This window comes from Staurois parvus, unplaced genomic scaffold (assembly GCF_062004578.1).
Source record: "Staurois parvus isolate SC_StPar_1 unplaced genomic scaffold, SC_StPar_1.0 ptg000061l, whole genome shotgun sequence".
Classification (NCBI taxonomy): domain Eukaryota; kingdom Metazoa; phylum Chordata; class Amphibia; order Anura; family Ranidae; genus Staurois; species Staurois parvus.
Genome location: NW_028317857.1, coordinates 12689640 through 12712781, shown reverse-complemented (window position 1 = coordinate 12712781; position 23142 = coordinate 12689640). Strand labels below are relative to the sequence as shown.

Below are 23142 nucleotides of genomic sequence, written 5' to 3'. Positions count from 1 at the left end.
CATGCCAGGACTGTCGCTAAACTTTTGTGTGCTCTTAACAAAAGGGAAGGCGATTTTTCTTCTCATCTCCTCGTTAACATCTAACAGACATACAAATACCTCACTGAAGAACAGTTCCTTGAATGGGGTAACCTCTTTAAGCTTCGGAGCACATCTTCATGACCATTGATTACCTTTTACTGCCTTAAATTCTGTTAAAGTATTGGCTCCTGCCAAGCTGGCTGGCTTCAAAGTGATCATATAGACACTGGTCTGTGGGAGGAATTCAGACAACCATGTTCGCCCACTCAATGACCCTAACATGCTCTATAAATGTAAGGTTTCCATTTATGGGAGTTAGGGAAGGGCGTCAGTACCGGGGCAAGGTCATCCAGCATCCAGGGCAAAGATGCCAAACTGAGTCCCCCATGATGCGTGAGGTTAGGGGGTGCACAACCAGCACCTCCTTCCAGCTCTCTCCTTGTAGTGACTACTCCTGTTAGCCTTGTAACCGTAGGAAATCCGCATAGGGTGCCCTTATCCCTGTAAACTTGCATTAAACTATTGTGCCCAGGGCAGCTTCCCCTGCTGCCCACCTCTTGCCCCAGCCCTGATGCCTCTGGCTGCACTGCTCTTAGGACTTTCTAGACGTGGTGGCCACAAACGTTCCACTTCTGCCCTGCATAGTCCTTCAGTGGGTGAAACATAAATACAAAAAGTAAACAAATACATGAAAGCTTGTCCAAAGAAAATAGTTTTTTTTTATTTGAATGAGTTTAGAGAAGATGACTCTCTGGTGTTCCTTGGAAGAGAATTCCAGAATTTTGGGGCATAGCAGGAGAAGGTTCTATCTCCCATCTAGTGCAGGTGAGTAGGGAGGACACACAGAAGAGCAGAATTTTATGAGCAGAGGTTTACGAGGGAGAAGTAAGTCTCTAAAACTTCTGACAGATAATGGGGTGCCAAGCCATGAAGAGCCTTATAGGTGAGCAAGAGGATCCTAAAGTCTATGGAAAACCTGATGGGCAGTCAGTGCAAGGATACCAGGATAGGAGTAATGTGATCACTTGTACTACACCTAGTCAGGATTCTGGCTGCAGTGGATTTAGGTACACCAGCGAATTGAGCATTGCAGTAGTCAATATAATACATTGCAACTTACCAGTCCGAAAATGTGGTAGCTGCATTCGTTTTTTTTTCCTCTTTATTTTCACCTGGTGTGAATAGCACACTTCCTGTCCTAGGGAGACAATAAACACTGCTCCCCTGTATTTATGGAGGGTGGCACAGTTATCATACAGACTGGTCTTCATACATGTCTGTCTGTTCATCTCCATTAAATGGGGAATTGATGGGACTAGTAGTTCCCACAAGAAAGATGAGGATGTCTGTGCCTTCTTTTTAGTTTGCTAGAAATGGCAAGCACATAGCATTTTTTGCAAGATCAACTGGTATATTTCTGTACTTCCTGGAAATGTTCTTAGACTGAAAAAAACAAAAACAAATTAAGGCACTTCAAAAAAGGATGCTAAGCTGCAATATGTGAAATTTGTGTTCTTGGGGACATTGCATCTAATGTGTCATTGTACCTTTTAGGGGGTCTGGTGTATCCCCCAAGGTAAGCTTGCTCCTAGTTGGGAACTTTAGGTATATGTACCAGTCTTTGCATCCTCTTGGAACTTAACTTTTGGATCGAGTGCAGACGGATTAGAACACCTGTCAGTTTGTATTGTTGTCTGTGCTCCTGTTAAGGAGATTCACCCTTTCTTTGTCCTTTTTTACCATTATCATTCAAAGTAAACGAAAATCCCAAATTTTGGTTTGTCCCAAGAAAAGTAATCAAGGGAACATCTTTCAATGGGTACACTAGTTCTGGTGATCTGGGGGTCCCCAAAGGATTCCCTTAATTTGCAGGGATTTCCTCACTTCCTGTTTTGGCTATGGTACAGAAAGTGAATGTAAATCTCCCCAATGGTACACAGATGGCGAAAAATAAACTGACATGGAGTTATAACCCTCCCTTACTCGATCCACAATTTTTTAAAAAATGTTTTGCCTATAGTTCTTCCTCAAGATGAATTTACACTCTTGTGGTATGGTAGCGTCTAGTAAAACAGGTGTTAAAATGCATACTTCATCCCTTGTTACAACACATTGTCAAATCAAATATTGATTTAATTGTACATTAAATTGCGGATAAATATACAGTTTTAGGCATAAAATAAAGGACCCCCTTTCTACACAGTACACATGTACCAGTTGTAATAGTAATTGGAATTATTAACTGATGAATGTGGATTTATGAACATAATGTCCTATTGAATGTCATGGCTGCAATGAGGGAATTTTGGGAAGATAATGAATCTTCCAATGACATGGACTCGAGGTACCACACACATTAGCATTTGCATATAAGAAGCACTAACTACAATTGAACATCTTACTCTGATTGGAGGGGACAGCAGAGATTTTGCTGTTCCCAGGACAATAGCATCAACTTACAGACAAATAATTGAGCGGCATGGCAAACCTGTTGGAAACAATTTGCTCATCATTTCAGACAGCTAAAACAGTGTAATGGTGGCAATTTTTAGAGGCTGTTTAAAGGCAAAATTAAAGCATTTTTCCTTAAAATATAACTAAAAAAAAAACTGACAATGAATTCAATTTCTTTTTCCCTTTGTCATTTTTTTCTGCAGCAGAAAAAAATGTAAACCTTTTAGTTTCTGAAAAGTTAAATTTAAAGCTATATTTGAAAACCAGATATATAAGTGCACTTTTATCTTGAAGCAGTGTGGATCTTATCTGTGAATAATATCTGTAATTGTCTTTAAAGTGAGGCAGAAATGGAAGGGAAAATGCAGACAAGGTAAACGTTCATCATTTTGTGCAGTCATATGGAAGTTATAGATGAAGAGGTAGAAGAGCTGTTTTTAAATGGCAAAGTTTTTTTTTTCTTTTGACAAATAAATATTACCTGTCTCTTCTAGGAAGGTTTCATGCGCTATAGACATATGCTGGCTTGCCAGGAATATAGAATAGAGTCCATAGCAAGGCTTTTTTAGAGGTCCCTGATGTTTAGGGAAAAGAGAAAAATCTGAATTGTTAGGTGGGGTCGGCCATCTCAAACTGGTACAAAATATGTTCATCCAGCTTTGAATTTCCCTAAAGTGACCCTGTTCCAAAAAAACTTGTAGGGAAAGTTACAGAAGAATTCCAGGTATGGCATTTTTCACATAGTTACATTTGTCCAACTTGGACCAATATAACTATGCATATACCCTACCTGTGGGATCCCTCTAGAACAGTGGTCTCCAACTGTGGCCCTGGGGCTGGATGTGGCCCTTGATTTTATCCGGTCCTTGAGGTGTTATTCTTTAAATGAAAACAGAAATGGGGCATTATTCCTGCCACTGACAACAGCAAACGGTTACTATTCCTCCCACTGACACCAATGATTGATAACCATTTCTTTCACTGACACCAATGTTGGGGCACTATTCTTTCCACTGACACCAATGATGGGGCACCATTTTTTTTTCACTGACACCAACAATGGGGCACTATTCCTCCCCCTAACACCAAAGATGGGGCATTATTTACTCCCACTGGATGCAGGCTGTCCTCCCTAATGTCTAAAGAAATTTTAGAGACCCCTGCTCTAGAAGCTGGAAATCACTGTAGTAAACACTGGTACTCCCATGATCTCTACTAGCTTCTGGGTCCTGTACCAAGCCATTGACCTGCCGCATTCTGAAAACAGAAAGTCAGCCACTTGGCAAGGGTGTCATTCTAAGAGTACTGTGCATTTTCCTTATGAATGCAAAGCATTTTCTGATTGGACAAGGTGGAGAGCATGATGTCAATGCCCCTCAACCTTGTTCGATTAGAGAACACTTTGCATTCACTGAGAAAATGCAAACCATTCACTGAAAGATACCTGTGCAAAGCAGTTGACCAGCTGTGTTCACAATACAGCAGGGCTGCTGCTTGGCACGGGACCCAGAAACTAGTGGAGATCACTGGATTAGCAGTGTCTACTACAGTGAGTTCCACCTTCTAGAGGGATACCACAGGTATAGTATATGCATACTTACTTTGGTCCAAGTATAAATATACTATACCTGGAATTCTTCTTTAATAACTTACTAGTCTCACTGCCCATAACTCCAGTCTTTGCTGCTCCTCCTGGCCAGTGTAGCTCTGCAAGTGAGTATTCAACACTTCTACATTGCATTGGATGCCTGCATCCCTTGTAGATACAGGGACCCACTAATGGGGACCCTACTAGCCCATAATGATAAGTATTTGTAAGGTCCTTTTGAAGGTTATTTTTTTTTTCTCCCACAACTGAAATCTGACCAATCTCCTTCCGTATCTGGTGCTTTCAGTTTTGCCATCAGACAGCCATAGATACATCATCTCTCAACCTTTTTTTCCTCAGCATTTTATTGATACCACAAATGATCCAGGAGTGTACACTGCACTATACAAAAATAAAAACTGCTAGGGGGAATTTTTTTTCCATGGAAACTGTGCATGTCTCTAGCACTTTTTTTTTTTGGACTATAGTTTCACAGTTTTGCTTTAAAGCGGTACTTCCCTCTTTTAATCTGCATTTCCTATTTTTAATCCTTATGCTACTAGTATTACTAACAGGGTGGATTTGATTGAAATCAAACTGATTTAAATCACGATTTAAATCACTAGTCAGTAAGGCTTGATTTGAATCCTAGTTTTCTACATAAAGACTAATTCTTGCTGGTATAACTTTAATATGCAAGTAGATGAAGATTTTTAGAATAACAACTTTTCATATTAGTTTTTTTATCCCCAGTTTAATAGGTTAATCATTCATATTTGGACAACTTTTCTGTTGTACTTAGGAAGGAGAAAAATAATCATTACCTTAATAATAACAATTTAAATAGATTTATTCAACTGAAACAATAACATTCCAGCATATGTTATTTGCTTAAACAAACATCCATGTTTGTTAACTAATTTGGCTAAACAGAATATATATATTTTAAGAAACTTAGACTGTCAGCCCCTTCCTCCTCACACTTAGTTTCACTTTCTTCTTGTGCAGATCTATTCCACTCCAAACAATCAGAAAAATATTGTTTCTATTCTATTCACTGAACTTCTTGAAACTTAGCACTGAAGGGGTTGATTCTGTATTCATAGGTTTGTAGAAGTTAGGATTAAGCTCTTTTTCTTAACTCTGTTCATGTTATAACATTTTTGCTGTGAAGAAGAGGCATGTGATCTCCGCTGAGTCAAATTCAGTTTTGAGAACTGCAAAAGTAAACCAAACATCTGTGATAATATCTTGTAGGCAGAGAAACTGCACAATAATCTTACAGAAACCTCTGGAAGAGCATGACATTGTGAATGGATTAATGGAATTTATTTACCAAAACAATTAAACATATACAGCCTTATTCTACATAATTAAAAAACAAATCTTTATTTCATGATGGAATAACCTTTGGATGGTAATCTATTTTCCTCAAAAGCATTTTATTTAAAAAACTCCAATTTAAATCAAAGAAATCCGATTTAAATAAAAAAAATCAGATTTTTTTGATTTTTTTAAAAAAATCATTGATTTTTATCCACCCTGATTACTAAACAGATAAGGAAGTATATCATGTTTACGTATTTTTAAACTTTTTTTTTTTTTTTTTTTTTTACATTTCTTCGGTTACTTCCTGATTTCTAGGCCTAGGCTAAAGGCAGATGGATTCCAGGAAGTAAATGCTACATGAATTATGTGCTCTGATGCAAGATGGCCATGGCCAGAAATGTTAGGGAGTGTTCTTCAAAGGGGTTTCAAATAAGACTTGGATGGGTGAGTGTGCTTTGAATATTTCAAAAGAATTTGCTTTTTTGGTTTGTGGTGCTTGGATGCAATGTAGTTCCACTTAAAGTTGCCTCTTCTGCCCGTGTTTGTTATAGACAGGTATCTCACTGTGGACAGCAGTGAAAGACCACTCCAAGCCAAATCAATCAGTTACCTGAGCCAGGGCTATCTTTTGTAAAATAAATATTTTGACTACCCAACCCCCTCACAAAAAAAACCCCAAAAACGGCAACATCTTGTCCCATAGCCCTTCTGTTGCACTTTGTTCTCCTATATCAGGCTCCTTGCACACTGGCTTGAAAAAAAACGCCAGTGCTCTTGGCAGAAAAAAATGCTAACTTTACACCGTGTTCCAAATTATTATGCAAATGATATTTTTCTCATTTACCTAAATAATTGATGTAAATAACAGTCAGTATAATTCTCATGTTATCAACTATTAAGAGTACAATTCAAATTTTATTGAACAAACCTCCTAATGATAACAGTATTTTGTTAAACATAAAACACTTACAATGACTGTTCCAAATTATTATGCACAGTAACTTTCAAAACACTTTATAGGTTGTAAAGAACTGAAAATTGTCATTTGTTGTGTTTGCAGCATATTTACTGAAATCAAAAGCTATTTCAATCAAACTTTTAACAACATTTTAACTTTTTAAACATTTGAACAGGTCACGTTACATTGTAACATAGGACCCCTTATTTGATAGCGGCTTCACAAGTCTTGCATCCATTGAACTTGGGAGTTTTTGGACAGTTTCTGCTTGAATTTGTTAGCAAGATGTCAGAATAGCCTCCAAGAGCTGCTGTTTGGATGTAAACTGCCTCCCACCCTCATAGATCTTTTGCTTGAGGATGCTCCAAAGGTTCTCAATAGGATTGAGTTTAGGGGAGGATGGAGGCCACACCATGACTTTCTCTCCTTTTATCCCCATAGCAGCCATTGATGCAGAGGTATTCTTTGCAGCATGAGATGGTGCATCGTCATGAATGAAGATGATTTTATTACGGAAAGTATAGTTCTTCCTTCTGTACCAGGGAAGAAAGTGGTCAGTCATAAACTCCACATACTTTGCAGAGGTCATCTTTACACCTTCGGGGACCCTAAAGGGGCCAACCAGCTCTGTTCTCATGATTCCGGCACAAAACATGACTCCACCACCGCCTTGCTGTTGTCGCAGCCTTGTTGGAACAGGGTGGCCGTCCACCAACCATCCACTACTCCATCCATCCGGACCATCCACGGCACTCATCAGTGAACAGGACTGTTTGAAAATTTGTCTTCATGTATTTTTCTGCCCAATGCAGCTGTTTCTGCTTGTGAGCATTGGTTAGTGGTGGCCGAATAGAAGGTTTATGCACAGTTGCAAGACTCTGGAGGACTCTACACCTTGATGTCCGTGGGACTCCAGAGGCACCAGCAGCTTCAAATATCTGTTTGCTGCTATGTTATGGTATTTTAGCAGCTGCTCTCCTGATCCGATGCATGGATCTGGCAGAAATCTTCCTCAATGTGCCTTTTTCTGCACAAACCCGTCTGTGCTCTGAATCAGCCACAAATCTCTTAGTAGTGCGATGATCATGCTTAAGTTTTCGTGAAATATCTAATGTTTTCATACCTCGTCCAAGGCATTGAACTATTTCACTTTTTTCGGCAGTAGAGAGATCCTTTTTCTTCCCCATATTGCTTGAAAATGGTGCTCTGCTTAATAATGTGGAACACCCTCCTTTAGTAGTTTTTCCTTAAATTGGGCTCACCTGCCAATCTAATTATCACAGTGTTTTCAGTGATCAAAAGAGCCCTGACACACAATGTTATCCATGAGTTAAACTGAAAAACAAAATATTTAATCTTTGTGACACTTAAATAGAATTTGCATAATAATTTGGAACAGTGTGAAAGCATTTTTGTACTAGTGTTTCGAAGCATTTATGAGCTTTTAGCTGTTTTTTTTTTTTTTTAGAAAAATGCTCTCAATAACTCCAAACAGAGAGTTTTTTTTTCTGCCTCTAAACGCTGGACTTAAAATGCCTCTAGACTACCTAATGTGCATGGACACCATAGGAAAGCAATAGTTGCTTCTACGGGCAACATGTTAAACCCCTCTAGGAGCAGATAACAGGAGTTCCAATCACCCGGTCAAAAAATAAGTCCGCAGCTACAAAAACTGTAGCTGCTGACTTTTAAAAAACAGCCACTTACCTGTCCCTCGGTCCCGCGGTGTGTCCCCCGCAGCCGGGTACCCACTGCGCATGTGCGAGTAGCGCTGCATTTCATGAATGGTCCTATAGACTTCTGGGACCTGTTACGTGTCCCAAAAGACTACAGGGAGGGAGGGAGGACACCTTCCGTTTTCGGTCACGTAGGCGATCGGACCTAAAGTGGGAGCAGGTACCTGACAAATTTGGGTACCCGCTCCCCCCCGCCCCCCAAAGCTGCCAATCCTTAATGAGGAGCAGGGGAGCAGTCCTTAAAGCGGAACTTCCCCTTTTGGGTGGAGCTCCGCTTTAAGCCAGTGTGCATGGAGCCTCAAACTTCATGTTTCTTGGCCCTTTCTCTATTTTGAATATATCTTGGTTTGTTTCCTTATTTCTTCCTTTGCTATTGCAACATTGGAAACAACCCAAGTTTATGACATGTCCTTTTTTTTTTTTTTTTATCCCAGCTTGCTCCAGGCCCAACTGAGCTTTTCAGTGTTGGTTACAATCAGTGTAATTGGTAGCTTAGGAAAATTATTTTGCAGTTGAGCAAATAGAAATAAAACGCAGTTAACGGTATTGCTGATTTAATCTTTGTCTTAATTTTTATTTTTAGAAAGGGGGATTAGGCAATTTTATAGCTAAAAAATTAGATGAAATGGTATGTCCTGTATAGGTACCAGGCGTAAATGCAGAACAGCTGTTTTTTGCTTTCTGTCCATAAGATATGGATTGTAAAATGTGATAATTTGGTGTTATTTTTATTCATTTTTATTGTTGTTATTATCACTTTTAGTGTTATTATTTTTGATGCTTTTATTATTATTTAATAAGGATATTCAAGTCTTCTGAGTGCAAACAGATTAATGTATCAGGATTTAATCTTGTGAGCTTGGATATTGTGCTTTAGCATTGCAGCATTATGATGACAGGAAGATTAAAGTATTATGAGAAGCACTGAAGAAAACATTTATGGGAACAGAGGTGCAGATCAGAGTCTAGAAAGACATGCTGAATAAACATTCCTATTCTAAATATAACGTCTGAGAAATATATAGAGAATGAAAGTAAATCTATGTAGTAAATGATTGTGAACAGAAGGCAACAGTGACCTTCTACAGGATCAATTACATGCAGCTTGTTCATTCTGTGGTTATGTCTTTGTGCACCTCAGCACAATGCGGTGAGAAAAGTAAGAAAAAAATTTACATGTAATTTTTTTTTTTTTTAGCAGAAAAACATCTACAGTTGTTTAATGGGCCCCATGCTGTACTAAAGCTCTGGCGAATTCCTTAATTGTTTTGTGCTGTAAAAATGGTAATGTGTATTTACTAGATTCTCAGTACAGCTGTCTTTGCCTTATGAAAAACAAACACCTGGTTAATCCTACATTTGTAGACATTTTACATTTTCTTTATTATTTTTATTCAGTGCTAAACAATATTTATTTATTACAGGTACTTGTATAGCACCATCAATTTACGCAGCGCTTTACATATATATATATATATATTGTACATTCACATCAGTCCCTAACCATCAAGGAGTGGTACAATCTAAGGTCCCTAACTCACATTCATACATATACAAACTATGGCCATTTAGTCAGGAGCCAATTAACCTACCAGCAAGTCTTTGGGGTGTGGTAGAAAAGCAGAGTACCCAGTGGAAACCCACGCAGACACAGAGAGAACATGCAAACTCCAGGCAGGTAGCGCCATGGGTTGGGATTCGAACTGATGACCCTAGTGCTGCTAGGTGGAAGTGCTAACCATTTAGTCACTGTGTACGTGTACATTTTTATATTATATTATATTCTGCGTTGGTGTTGGAAAAATTTGTTAGAGATTTGGTCCATATTGACATGATAGCATCACTTTTGCTGAAGATTAGTCGCCTGCACATCCATGAACCATTGATATAAGGCAGGATGGATCCATGTTTTCATTTTGTCTATGCCGGTTTCTGACCCTACCATCTTAATGATGCAGCTGAAATCAAGACTCATCAGACCAGGCCATGTTTTTCCAATCTTCTATTGTCCAATTTTGTTTTTTTCTTGTTTTCCTGTTTGTAGCTTGCAGGAGTGGCACCCGGTGTGATCTCCTGCCGCAGTAGCCCATTCTACGTACTTTGGTTGTAACAAGTGGTTATTTGAATTACTGTTGCTTTTCTTCCATCTCGAACCGGTCTGCCCATTCTCCTTTGACATCAACAAGGCAGTTTAGCTTGCACATCTGCCGCTCAGTGGATATTTTCTCTTTTTCAAACCATGCAACTCCCTCCTCACTGGCCTGCCTCGCCGCTGGCTATCCCCGCTTCAGTCGATCCTGAATACGGCTGCCAGACTCATTCACCTTTCCAACCGCTCCATCTCCGCCACCCCCCTCTGCCAATCCCTCCACTGGCTTCCGATTGCGCAACGGATCAAATTCAAAATCCTAACACTGACGTACAAAGCTGTCCACCATACTGCCCCGTACTACATCACTGACCTAATATCCAAGTACCGCCCAGCACGCACACTCCGCTCCTCACAAGACCTCCTCTCTAGTTCCCTGGTCTCCTCCTCCCATGCCCGCCTCCAGGACTTCTCCAGGGTGTCACCCATCCTCTGGAACTCCCTGCCCCAACCCATCAGATTATCACCTACTCTCCTCTTCTTTAGGCGCACCCTGAAAACCCATCTCTTCGGGGAAGCCTACCCCACCCCCTGCTAACCTGCCGACCTCCTCCACTCTTCCTACCACTCCATCCCCCACAGCGATCTCTTCCTGTGCCACCATCCCCTCCCTCCTAGATTGTAAGCTCGAAAGAGCAGGGCCCTCAATCCCCTCATGTTTTGCATTGTATTGGTATTGTTCTGTCACATGTTCTGTCCCCCTTTGTAATGTACAGCGCTGAGTGAACCATTGGCGCTTTATAAATACTGTATAATAATAATAATTCTCTTTAAGCCCTAGAGATGGTTGTACGTGAAACCCCCAGTAAATCAGCTGTTTTTAAAATACTCAGACCAGAGTGCGCATGCGCGGCCGCCGGGATCGGATGTCCCGGCATTAGCTCCGCACATCTCCGGCACTGACAGCAGCCCATAAAAGGGCATAGTGCCGCTTCACCCCCGGGGCCCCCCCCTGCCTATCTCCGGATCTCGGGCACCTGTCACTATGCCCGGCAAGTCGGCGATTAAGAGCCGTGGAGGCTCCCAGCTGCGGCTCCCTGCGGGGACTGGGAGGACCAAGATGGCGGCCGGATCGGCGCCCGCGGCTCATGGGGTCTCCTCTGCCTCTCCTACAGCAGCACCTCTCCCTCGGAGAGAGAAGATGGGCTCCTCGTCCCACGCTGGGCCAGGGAGGACTACAGCAGCATCGCTAGGTGGGGTGAGTGACTTCCTGCAGCCCCCCCAGTCATCCTCCAGCCCTGTGCCACTAGAGTCCCAGGCTTCGGCCTGTCCATTGAGCCGTGACTCCCCTGCATCCTCGCCCTTGAGCAGCGACATAGCTGCCATTTTTTCAAGCCAGCATAGCGGTCCAGATCCCGCTGATGACAGCCCGGCTTCCTCGCCAACGATTCCTCCTGACCCGCCTCTATACTCTTGTGATGCGACTTTGATAGCTCGATTCGCAGATTTGCTGCAACGCGAATTAGACAGAGCTACCTCAAAATTGGCGGCGGATTTAAAGCAGGATTTTCAGGCCTTGGGCCACCGTTTAGACTGTATTGAGGCTAAAGTTGATGCGACAGTCCAAAGTATCTCCCAAAATTCTAACATGATCACCGACTTGCAAGATCGCCTGGAGGAGGCGTATTCTAAAATTGATGACCTGGAGAATCGGGCTAGGCGATACAATTTTCGCATTCGAGGTCTTCCTGAGTCGGTTAAGGAGCTTACTAGCTGCGCACATACCCTCATGCGGTCCGCTATGCCTGCAATTGATGATCTTCATCTTGAGATTGATCGCATTCACCGGGCATTGATCCCCCCCCGGCAAGGGGGGCCTCCTAGAGATATCATCGTCAAGCCTCATTTTTTTCAGGTTAAGGAAGCGGTTATGCGGTTTGGCAGGGAGAATCCGGATATAGAGCTTGCAGGGCACAAGGTACAAATCTTTGCTGATGTTTCGTCGGCCACTATCCAGAGGCGGCGCTCCCTCAAGCCACTTCTTTCTCACTTGGTTCAAAAGGGCATTAAATATCGCTGGGCCTACCCTTTTCGTCTGCAGTTCACTCTTAATGGGAAATCCTATGGGTTTACTACATTCCAGGATGGCGAGGAGTTGCTGCTTCAGCTGGGTATTATATCTCGCAGTCCGACGTCCCATTCTCCCACGGGATCGGCTTCTCGACCTCCGCCGCTCCAGCCTTTGTGGACTACTCCATCGTCTAAGAAGAAGGGGTCCCGGAATCCGCCCGGGTGGACTTCTTGAACTTTTGTGTTCTTTTGGGGACTTTTCGCTGGAATATGTTCGTTTATGGCGGCCTTTCTGTGGCTCTTCGGAGCATTGTCCGCTGTTGTTATATTGGTTTGGGGGGATGGGCTGGGGGTGGGACTTAGGATGTTAATTACATTTGTTTGCTGAATATCATTTCAGTGGCTCTAATTGCTTTGTTTTTTTGTTTAATGCACTGTGCGTTTGATTTATTGTTATTGGGTTGTAACTGCTGTTAGTGCCGGAGAGTGTCTTTGCGCTCTCCCTGATTGGAAGACTCTTCCCCGGGAATGTTTCTCTGGGCAGACCTATTCCACCGCAGGGCTATTGCTCTGTATTTCCTGGTACATTGTTTCCTTCATTTTCTGATACTGTTTTGTGTACCGCGGTCACTTGGCATTTGGACTTTTGTGATCCGAATGTTCTCTTTTCTTTTTTCTGTTTTTTTCTGTCTTTTTTCTTTTTGTTGTTTTCTGATTTTTTGGGGGGTCAGCTGGCGACATTTAGGGACTTATAGGGATCTTCTTACTTTTAAGGAACGAGGGGTCTTTGTTCTGCTTAGTTCCATAATTATTTGTCATGTCTTCCGTACGGTCCACTAGCGGAGAAATTCGCTTCCTTTCTCATAATGTTCAGGGGTTCAATTCCCCATCCAAACGTATACAGGCTTTCAGCTCATACTACTCCCTTGGGGCGGATATAGTTGCCTTACAGGAGACTCATTTTCCACCCTCCTTCTCTCCACGTTATATTCATAAAAATTACCCTCTCTGCTTTTTTGCTAATGCCACAGAGAAAAAGCGGGGGGTGGCCCTTTGCTTTTCTCGTCGAGTGTCCTTTGTTGACTCTAAAATTATCCGGGACAAGGAGGGGAGATATCTTTTGGTGAAAGGCCACTTGGGAGGCGACCTTATCACTTTTATAATTTATTATACCCCCAATACCAATCAGGTTGAATTTTTCCAATCTTTGCTAAGTACTCTGGTAGGAGAATTTGAGGGTGATGTTATTCTAGCTGGTGACTCTAATTTAGCATTGGATCAGACTCTGGATCGTTCCCAAACCGCCACGCTTCAACCTCCTTCTAGACGGAGCCGTAAATTGGCTCAACTTTTATATCGCTATGATCTTATTGATGCATGGAGGGAGGCTAATCCTACTTCCCGAGACTACTCCCACTACTCCAGGGCTCATGATAGTTATTCTCGCATTGACCATATTTTTCTTCATACATATTCACTCCCCAAACTTGTCACTGCTAAAATCTTTTCCACGCCCTGGTCTGACCACGACCCAGTTTCTATCACCTTTTCGTCCGAGACTCTTGGTAAGACGGCTTTTCATTGGCGTCTTAATGACTCTATTTTGGGTAATCCATCTCATTGTCGGGAAATTTCATCGCACCTACAAATGTTTTTTGATTTTAATAAAGCAGAGGACACGAACCCGGCGATTAATTGGGCAGCTCATAAGGCCTCAGTCAGGGGCTATATTATTCAACTCTCTTCTCGTTTAAAAAAAGCCCGAACTGACCTACTTGCTACTAAAACTCAGTTATATATTGACCTGGTTGCTCAACATAAACATCATCCCAGTTCTGATTTGTTACTTAAACTTGACCAGGCCCGACTGGAACTTAATTTATGTCTTACTACCACTGCGGATAAACAACTTCGTTGGTCTAATCATAAATTCTTTACGTGGAGGGACAGACCTGGCACCTTGTTGGCACGCAAGCTGACTCCTAGACACTCCCAGACGGCCCTCCCCAAGCTCAGACTGGACAATGGTTCGTTATCCCAGGACCCGGGTAAGATCCTCCACAAATTTCAGTCTTTTTACTCTCAGCTTTATAGTTCGCCCACGGGGGGCTGTTCTTCTTCCTCTCTGGAGGCTTTTTTGGAGTCTGTCTCCTTTTCCCCCCTCCAGGAGGCACATAGGGAGCTAATGGAACAACCTATCTCCTGTGAAGAGGTTGGGAATGCGGTGAAATCCCTGGCCTCTCACAAGGCCCCGGGACCGGATGGTCTTCCTAATACTTACTATAAAGCTTTCCCGGACATTCTGATACCCCATATGGCCCTGTACTTTAATTATTTGCGGGAGGGGGGTGTGGTTCTCCCAGAGGAAAATAAGGCATTCATTAGTGTCATTCCCAAGCCTTTCAAGGATGCCGCTATGGTCTCCAATTACCGGCCTATTTCTTTAATTAATTGTGATTTAAAGATTCTTACTAAAATCCTGGCCTTACGGCTCCATAATTTCTTGGCCTTATACATTCATGATGACCAATCAGGATTCATAAGTGGTCGACAAACATCGGACCAAATTAGGCGGACTATAGCTTTGCTGTCAGCTGTGCAGTCCAATTGGGATGGATCGTCGCAAAGGGATGTTTTTCTACTGTCACTGGATATTCAGAAGGCATTCGACAGTCTGTCCTGGGATTATTTGTTTAAAACGTTGGACAGGTTTGGGTTTGGCCCTTATTTTACGACGTTGTTGCGGGCCCTCTATTCTACCCCGTCAGCTCAGGTATCCATTCGTGGTCATAAATCAGTTCCTTTTTCGATAGAGCGAGGAACTAGACAGGGATGTCCTCTTTCTCCGTTGCTCTTTGCATTGGCGATGGAACCTCTTGCGATTGCTATTCGCGCTGATTCCTCTATATCGGGTGTTATCTGTGGTCAAAGGGTTCATAAATGTGCCCTATTTGCCGATGATGTTCTTATGTATATATCTGATCCTCGAACGTCTCTACCTGGTTTCTTCCATCTGTTTCATCGTTTTTCTGAGGTCTCCGGTCTTACGCTCAACTCCTCTAAAACTGTTGCTTTGAATATCTCTTTACCCGATTCAGAGGTTCGCTACTGCCGGGAAAACTTTGCTTTTCAGTGGGCTCCTGGTTCTCTCCCCTATCTGGGGATTCTTCTTACGAAATCTGTATCGACGCTATACCGGGCCAACTATATCCCGCTTTTCAAGCGACTTAAGAATGACTTATTAGCCTGGCAGGATCTTTCTCTTTCCTGGTTCGGTAGAATTAATTCTATTAAAATGACCTTCCTACCTAGATTATTATACTATTTTAGGACGTTACCAATTTTGATTCCCAAACGAGAACTAGTCTTCCTGCAGGCTGCAGTCTCCAGATTTGTTTGGAGGGGAAAGCGCCCTAGGCTGAACAAATCTACCTTGTTTTCTTTGAAGAGGCATGGTGGTTTGGGACTCCCTAATCTTTTCGCATATTTTCAGGCGGCCCAAATAGCACAATTATCTTGTACTACGGCCAGGGGATATGTCCCCCAATGGGTTGGGATTGAGGCTCTTTCGTGCCGTCCATATGCTATTGGTACTCTCATGTGGCTTCCCAATAGATTGCGCCCTCCTATTTTGTGTCCTACTCTATCTTATTCATTGTCAGTGTGGGATAGATGGCGAGCTCGTAAACCTTTTTTCTCTCCGCATACTCCGTTGGCTCCGGTGTTTGGTAATCCTGAGTTTGTTCCGGGTTTGTCTTTCGCGGGGTTCCAATGGTGGATTAATAAGGGTTTGCTACGTATTGGTGATTATTTAGATGGGGTTCGCCCTCGGTCTCGTCAGTATTTTGTGAATTTTTGTGGGATGCCTCGTGGAGAGATATTTCGTTACCATCAACTTCGCTCTTTTATTGATAGCAAACTTAGACTACTCACAGAACCTTGTGCGCTTACTTCCCTCGAGGTCTCCTGTGGGGCGAGTGGGGTAATGCGGGGTCGCTTGTCCATTGTTTATGCTTTGTTGGTTGATCCTCTAACAAAATTGTCTTACATGACTTTATGGGAACGGGATTTAAATAGTTCATTGGATTTGGATACCTGGCGGACGGCGGCCCATGCCTTATCGAAGATTTCGATTAACACTGATCTTGTTGAATCTAATTACAAGACGCTACTTCGGTGGTATTTGGTCCCTGCTCGCCTGGCCATTATGTATCCTTCCGTTTCTTCTGCCTGTTTCCGACGCTGTGGTCAAGAGGGTACTATGTTCCATGTCTGGTGGAAATGCCCAGTCGTGAGTAGGTTCTGGATCCGCATATTTAATTTTCTTTACTCAGTGACAGGAATTAATATCCGTAGATCGCCGGAAGTAGCCTTGTTTAATATACTACCCTCTGATGTTCCCAAAAGATCGATTAAACTAATTGTATATATCTTATTGGCGGCTCGCATTACTATAGCTAGGAGTTGGAAGCAATCTTTGATCCCGCTGGATAGGGTGAAACAAAAACTGAACTGGATAATGGTTAATGATAAACTGACGAGTATCGTCTCTGATGATGTGTCCAGATTTGAGAGGACTTGGGATCCTTGGATTGCTTATATTACTGTATCGTGAGTGTCTGGCAGCTGACCCCCCCCCCCCCCCCCCCCTCTTTTCTCTATTTTTCCTCTTTTTTTCTCTTTTCCTACTATTTGTTAAACATTTTTATTTTTCTTTGTTATTTTTGGTCTATTTTGCTATAATTGTTGTTTATTGATCTTTGAAACTTGTATATTTTGATGGCTTTGACTTTTTTCATGTGCATTGTAATGCTATTATCTGCTAAATTTCTTTTTTTTTTTTTTTTTTTTTTTTTTTTTTTACCTACCAGTATTATGTTTATGATTCTGAATCTGGTTCCATTTTGTTGGTGGGCCCTTTCTTTTTTTTTTTCTTTTCTTTTATTGTTAGCCATCTTGTTTTAATATGTTTATTTCTCAATAAAAATATTGAAATATAAAATACTCAGACCAGCCTGTGTGTGGCACCAACACCCATGCCACATTCAAGGTCACCTAAATCCCCCTTCTTCCCCATCCTGATGCTCGATTTGAACTTCAACAAGTCTTCTTCAACATGTTTAGATGCCGAAATGCATTTAATTGCTGCCATGTGATTGGCTGATTAGCAATTTGTGTTACCAAGCAATTGAACAGGTGTACCTAATAAAATGGCCGATGAGTGTATATATTTCCTCACTGCCATCACATGAAGCTCTGTGAGGGATTTTTCTGCAGCTAGAAATGGACCTAAATAGCAGTCATCCCTCTTCATCGTTCCTAGCAGATAAAAAAAAACTATTGTAGATTGTCAATTAACATATGGCCATAAAGCCTGCAGGTAATGATGTGCTTTATTGATAGACAGCACAGCATGCTTTGCAACCTTAAGTGTCCTGGAAGCACTTTATAATAAAAGTAATATAAAACACTGGCTTATAAACTTGGAAAATTAAAATAATAATTTTATGGAACAGAACTTGTCATAGTTTCTCTTTGCTTACCCAAGCATCAGTTAAATGTTCTTCCTAAAATGAGGTGACAATAATGAGAATCTCCGTTCATTCTCCGTGCAGTTCAAGTTTAATTTTGCTATGTACCTAAGGGAACTTGGCAGGTCCGATTTTTTTTTTTTTTTTTTTTTTTTTAAATTCAGTTATTTTTTTTTTAAATGTAGGTATTAAAAGTTTTTACTGCTTCCACTGAATACAAAGCAGATGTAAATATAGCCTAATTGGTCTTGCTTCCCCACTCCCCCCCCCAACCCTATTCTTCTCTCGAGGCATTATTCCGATATGCTTCAGAATGAAATGTTTTCTGGAAGATAAATTGCTAATTTCACCTAGCAATTCCCATCTGTGTGGCTAAACATAAACAAAATCGAAATATAGAAAGAATGTACTAGTTGGATAAAAATATGCAATGCTGAAAACCAGTTTATTATATGGCGATATTCTGTCTGTTCTATGGTCCTCTTCTTTTTGGAGGCCCATGACCCCATGCTATTGTAGAACATTCTTAGGGCTCCTTCTGCTGCACGTTTTGTATACCAGTCATTGAGTTTAATTGAAATCCTCCTATTATTATTCTTTTTTTTTTTTAATGCTCTAAAGTTTGCATTTTCCCCCTTTTCTCTTTCTTTTTGTATTGGAGATATAAGAAGTATGTTTATCGCCACCATTTCTTGTTTGCCAGATTCCTTTGTCCATTAGACTGCATGATCCCATGGGGTTGATTTACTAAAACTGGAGGGTGCAAAATTTGGTGCAGCTCTACATAGAAACAAATCAGCTTCCAGGTTTTATTGTCAAAGCTTAAAGTGGAACTGCACTGCATCTGAACACCACAATCCAAAATAGCTATTTAATAAATTTTTAATTTTCAAAGTAAAAGACCCCAGCCATTAATGTCACCTTGCTTTATTTGGCTGAGAAATCACTTTGAAATATCCCCTAGCTTTTCTGGTTGTGTCCATCTTGAGTAAGGGCAGATGAGTCATGTAGCATTTACTTCCTGGAATCCATCTGCCTTTAGCTCAGGCATGCCGGCAGGAGGGTATGCTTAGCTGAGAAAACCCCTCCTGAAGGCTCCTGGGACGTATGACATCATTTGCCTAGGCATGGAACCAGAAAGTAACTGAAGAAATGTAAAAAAAGTTTTAAAAGTGAATATGATATACTTTCCAATCTATTTACTAATGCTAGCAGAATAAGGATAAAAAATAGTCAGTGTTGATTGAAAGAGTGAAGTTCCACTTTAATTTAACAAGCTGAAGTTAGGAGCTTATTGGCTACCATGCACAGCTGAGCATACTAACAGTACTGGCCTATGTGCATGAGTGAGGTATAGCTCAGTCCCTGAATTCTAATGTGCAAAACCAGACCTGCCCATAGGACTTTTTAAAAAGTTCGCCATTAAAAAAATCATACGGTATAAAAATTTGTACAAATTTTATTCAACATCTATAAATGGTGAATGTTATGCTTACATATCCACCTGTATTTGTTTAATAATAACATGGTCTTTCTGAAGATACTTGATCAGCAAAAATGAAAAACTCCTGAGGAAGTGAAGGTTGCTTCACAAACGTGTCGACTTGCATATCATTGCTTAATCTTCTCTGTTTTAGCTTCTTTTGCATCCGAGTTGCTGAATTATGTATTATTGATACATTTTATGGTTATTTGTATTTTTCTATGAATATTTTAACATTTATATATATTAAATACATTTTGTATGAATTTTTATACTGTGTGCTTTTTTGAAGGGCGTACCTCTTTAAAAGTCCCATGGGCAATCTGATTTTGTGAATTTCCATGCACCATCAGATTTTGCACTCTCCAGTTTTATTAAATCAATCATCATGAGTGATTAGTACAAACAAAAATCTTGAAAAAAACTATGAATATGAAATAAGACTGTTGTAATAGGCCAAACCTAATTGTAAGTGCCAGACATGCGTGGTGTACCTTTTTGAGTAGCCTGTACATGGAAGTGTATCTGAAAAGTGTTTTTAGTTGAAATAAATGGTATGTTTAAGGCTATTGTAATGTACATACATGTACAGACCAGTTGGATATTGAATTTTAGGAGGGCGGTCTATGCTTTGTTTTTTTTGTTCTATGAGCATTGTTGTCTATATACTGATAGCATTACATTCAATTCATGGGTAGGATGGCAAGTTTGACAACAGTGTGGCTGTGATTGCCCTACTCTTCAGGGCAATCAAATTACTTTCTGTTACCCTCAAAAGGTAGTAGATAGTGATGTGCACCATCCCGTTGGTAAAGTAATAAATAAAAAAAAAAGTAAACATGAAAATAAGACATAGGAAGGTGTATGTAGGTATGATTAATGAACACAAGGAACTAGTACCTGCATTTGTTTTGAGCATGAATACACACACTGAAAGATTGATGAATGTACGCACAACCACTAATAATCTACAAGGGTTCTTCAAAAAGTTTCCACACTTTTATATTTTTGTTGGAAACGGTGAGGGCTGGAGGAGTATTCATTGGTCGTGTCTGGGAGTGTCTGTCTGGTAAGCCGGGTGACCTTGCAGCTTAGTATAAGAGCTGTCATGTTGTTTTTCCAAAAAATTCCTAATAGAACTAAAAAAAAGACCCCTTGTATATACATTGGATATCCCTGTATCCACAGGAGGTTTTAGAATATATTAAGGAAGATTATGTACTTTAAAATGAATCAAATTTTTTTTAAAATACCAAATACCAGTTTTTGCTTCTGTTTTACTTTATTGTTTTGCTGTATCCAAGAGCTGATATCTAGATGCACACATTACTCTTCACATTTTTACCTTTTTAGTTTAAATTTTGTAGTTTTATTTTATGTGGTATGGCAACAAGTTGTTATTTTTTTAATAAAGCAAAGATTTAACAAAACATCTGTAGATGTATGGGATGTAAAAAGCCATCAATGTTATCTATAGGATCTTTGCTTTCAGCAAATTTGTGTTTTGGGCGACCCTAAAACTACCATCTCATATAAACTTTAACATGTTGATGTAATTTCAAAAGTAATTTCCACATTCAATATTTTTAAAGATGAACTCCAGGTATGGTATATACATAGTTACATTGTTCCAAGCTAAACAATGTGAAAATATGCCTTACCTGGAATTCATCTGACACCTTGTTCATGCACTTCCTGTTGTTGTGTAACATCGGCACTGTCCTTGCCTCTCACTCTGCATTGTCCTCTTCTAATCCACACTCCCACTGAAGATTAGAACCAGCCACGCTGGCACACATTGTGTGAGCAGGATCTACTGTTGTCACCATCAGGATGCCTGCCCTGAGAAATGGCATGCAGTCCTCACTAGAGTGAATGTAAACAGGATGTGGCCACTCAAAGGCTGCAGGAGATGATCAGCACTGGGATGCAACAAAGGACGATAAAAATCCCGCAGCATAACCCACCGCTGTAACCTAAAGAGTTGTATGATATATACTTAACCGACGTCACAAACATTATACAAATTTAGATGGATAGGTCAAGACTTTTTATAAAGCCTGAAACGAAAATGAAATAAACCTGACAGTTGTCAAAAATGCCAAAGCCTTGGAGGTTTGGTCCGCCTTAAAGTGAACCTGTGGTCAGGCTATGGACAAAGCCTTTTTTAAATATACATCCTTATTATTGGCTTTATTGTATTTTCTCTGTTTTAGCTATCGCTTCCACCTGTCTCCCTGAGGAGATGCCTATGTCTCAGCTCAGGCTCCGAAAGAGGCACCCATGCATTCATGTTCCCGAGCTTAAAGTGATTCTAAAGGCTCAAGGTTTTTTACCTTCATGCATTCTATGCATGAAGGTAAAAACCTTCTGTGTGTAGCCCTCCTAACACTTACCTGAGCCCTATCCCAATCCAACAATTTCCACGAGAGCCTCGCTTCTCCGGGGACTCTCACTCCTGTTTGGCTGAGGCAGCAGTGGGAGCCATTGGCTCACGCTGCTGTCAGTCACAGCCAGTGAGCCAATCAGGAGAGGGAGGGACGTTGTCAAGTCGCGGCTCTGTGTGTGAATAGACACACAGAGCCTTGGCTCGGGAGCACACCTGCTTGGGTGTCCCCATAGAAAGCTGTTTGCTATGGGGTCACCCGACAGGAGGGAGGGGCCAGGGGCGCTGGCAGGGGACCACAGAAGAGAGCCAGGGCTGCTCTCTGTTAAACTGCTGCACAGAGCAGGTAAGTATGACGTTTGTTATTTTAAAAAACAAGACTTTAGTATAACTTTAAGGCTACATCCTAAAGCCTGCACGCTGCCTCCTCCCATCTGCTCAGGTAGCTCAATGTGTAAGTAAACAGTAGCCTGGGACAGCTCTCAGTCATTTCTTTTGTTGGTCGAGCACACGCGTGTCAGGGGGCAGAGCACAGGCATGTTTAGGAACTGAAGCACAGGTGTGTTGTCTTCAGCTAATTGGGTGTGTGATCGCCCATGTATGCGTCCACAAGTGAAGTGGAACACAAGCACGCTAGTGCGAAGGCTAATGGGGCATGTAGTCCTGAAACCTATGGCCATTCCCAAGCTTGCACTCCCCGGTCAGAAGTTGTTACAATCAGGTATTAGTATGACGGTGGTATGTTGCACATAAATATGTGGGGCTAAACACATTTTTTTGTAAAAAAAAATGTATTATGGATTTGTTATGGATTTATCTCTTGCATCTTATTTCTGTAAATTTTAACAAGACGTTAGAACCACTTTAACAAAAATTAAATTAGCTTAAAAATAGCCCCAGCTGCAGTCATTGTGGAGTAGTTCATTACCAAATTCCACAGCAGAAGCAGTGAAGACAAGTCTCTCAGCAGCTCAGCTCACCCTGCTCCCCTCTCCCTGAGCACCTTTTCCATGTTTACCTTAGAGATTAGAAGGCTGCCAAGAATGAGGAACAGGATGAGCTGAGCTGCCTGAGAAATTGACTTGGACTGCTTCCAATTAAGAATTCATTGCTTCAGAGTGCCTGCAGCTGTAGAAGTCAGTGAGTCCTTTTTTTTTTTTTATAAATGCATTTCCTGCTTATTAATTATTTGTAAATACTTGAATGTCCAAAGCTTGGCCACAGGTTCCCATTAAGCACACCACCTGACTTACCAAAATGTTGCACATTTGTATGAAGAAATAAAGAAAGCTTTAGAAAGGTCAAAACTACAGAGTTTTATCATAAAGATTCAACAAAAGCTGTGACAAAGTATAACTAGATGCAAAAGTTTTTTCTCTTTTAGTTTTGAATGACATTCAGAGGAATTAGAATACCTGTCAGGTTTTTGTTGCTGTATGTGACCCTATTTATAGAGTGACCCTGTGACCAATCTCCCCAATGTGACACAGATGACAA

The 23142-nt window shown here is 41.2% G+C and overlaps 1 protein-coding gene across 6 annotated transcripts in view; it reads left to right on the top strand.

The window, feature by feature from the left end:
• The window catches only part of DIP2C (DIP2 acetate--CoA ligase C (putative)), a 627226-nt gene that overhangs the window by 258910 nt on the left and 345174 nt on the right, over nt 1–23142 (top strand). The gene's annotated exons all lie outside the window — the stretch shown is intronic.